The sequence below is a fragment of the Lipotes vexillifer genome, unplaced genomic scaffold (assembly GCF_000442215.2).
Source record: "Lipotes vexillifer unplaced genomic scaffold, Lipotes_vexillifer_v1.1 scaffold591, whole genome shotgun sequence".
Taxonomy (NCBI): Eukaryota; Metazoa; Chordata; class Mammalia; order Artiodactyla; family Lipotidae; genus Lipotes; species Lipotes vexillifer.
In genome coordinates this window covers 4,488,083-4,490,213 of record NW_006791954.1, presented here as the reverse complement: position 1 = coordinate 4,490,213, position 2,131 = coordinate 4,488,083, and positions in this window count along the sequence as shown.

Here is a 2,131-nt window from a genome sequence, read left to right as displayed (position 1 = left end):
ACCCGGCCCCGCCCCCACAGCAGACAGTCTAGCCATCACCAGTTTAGCCCCGCCCCCAGAGACCCCCGCCAGCCGTTTAAGCCCCGCCTCTCGCCCCCTCAGTCCTGCAGTCACCACTCCAGCGTGCTCCGGAACTCCTTCATCACCCCGCCCCCAGCCTCCCGCAATCCCGCCCACTCCGTCACGGCCCCGCCCCCAGGCGCCCCAGCCCCGTCCCCGCTGTGTCCCACAGCTCCTGCAGCCTCCGCCCCTGGCCCAGCAGCGCCAATCCCTCCCTCAGCCCGGCGGTCTGCTGTTCCGGATCAGGCCCTTCAGCACCAGCAGCTCCTCCTCCGCCTAAGCCTGTAGCTCCCGAAACCTCGTGGGCTCCCGGGGGACAGGCTCAGGCCCAGACAGAGCTATGAGGACAGGACAGTGGTGACTAGGACCCTACCTCGCTCCGTCTGCCTTCACATAACGTCACCCAGAGGGGCCCCCTTCTGAGGCTTGGTGTCCTGTGTCTCCCTCAAGTACCCCTCCCCAGGGAAAGCGGATCAGGGCAGGGTCTTGTGTGGGGTGACGGGGGAGCTCAGCTCCTTACAGTATTTTCTGATGGACGTTGAGGACCCTGCAGAGGGGAAAGGGACTCCACGGGTGACTGTGACCGAAGAAGGAGGGCTGAGAGCCCTAAAGGAAGAGGCGTCCTCCTGACCGCTGGTGCAGCCCTGGGTCGGTTCAGCCTCATCCTGCCTAGAAGAGCCTGGTGGAGCCTGGGGCAGGGGGAGGATGCACTTAAAGGCCCAGGAAACCCGTGGCTGCTGGGATGCCTGTTATCACTGTATCCTGAGAGACCCCTCTGCATCCCACCCACCACCACCCCAGGGGTTTGAGAAAGGGTTCTGGGCTTGAATTCCTCACTTGACCGGTTTCTTTCCTTTGCTGGAGGAGGGGGATCTTTGTGTCCCTCTTGCCTTCTGAGACTTTGTCCCCCCTTCCCCAGCCCCCATCACATTATGGGATGTGGAGGGAAGAAGAGTCCTTCAGCTTCTCTCGCCTTCGGAGGGGAACAGCTTCAGGTTCTGGTCCTTGAATGGGAGGATGTCTGTGAGGGCTCAGAAACGTGGCACTGGCTGTCACTGACTCCCTACTCCTCCTTGCCTTTCCTGGCCAGCTCGCCTCACCACACATACCCACATAGTGTGGTCTCCGAGAGGGGAGGAGTGGTGAGAGGTGTATGCTTTAGGGAGCTGCACAGAAAGTGTTGGAAGGGCCTGAGGCAGGGGCTGGGGTCATCAGTTGGTTTGGGGGGCAGAGCCTAAGGAGGAATGGAAGACCCCCACCGCCCAGATTTCAGCCCTGAGACTGGGGGACCAACCCTGGGCTGTCTGCCTCCCCTCCTGTCCTTCACATTCACCTGGCTTCCACCCAGGGCACCCCCCTGCTCTACCCAGCGACTACTGCTTGGGGTAGGCTGATGGTGGTGTTGGGACTGAGGGAGCCCTGGGGGAAGACAGGTCGTCAAGGGGCAGGTGGTGGTGGGGGAAGATGGAAGAGAAATGAAGAGAGCGGAACTTGGCAGAGGGAGGTGAGAACTCTGGCAGGGGCTGGAGCTGTGAGGGGAAAGCACCGGCTGGAGTCTCAAAGCCTGGGGTTTGCTCACAGATTGCCCACTGAGTAGCTGGTGAGCCAATGGACTTTTCCAAGGTAGTTTCCTAAACATGTGAGATGGGGATTGCAATAGCAAGTAGCCTACCTACCTCATGTGAAATAATAGATGGAAAAGTCCTTAGAACGGTATTATAAAAGATGAAGACGCCATTATTAGGGGAACTGGATGAGAGGCAGGTATGGACGGGAGAGAGGTACATTAGGATCCCTAATGATGGGCAAGGATGCAGGGGAGATTCAAGGGCTGTGGGAGGGAAGGAGTGGGGGCAAGAGTGTGTATGGATGGGGTAGGGCATGGAAAGCACCTTGGAGGTTCCCAACTCTGAATCCAGCAGCAGTGAGGAGGGGGATGGAATGGCCCCTCCAGTCTCGCTCCCCTCCTCCAGGGTGGCTTCCCTCAGCATCTCACAGCCTCTGTCACCATGTACAGACAGGTTTTCGCCATGCTCCTGAAGCTTCTTAGCTTCTTGTGCTGTGGGGGTGG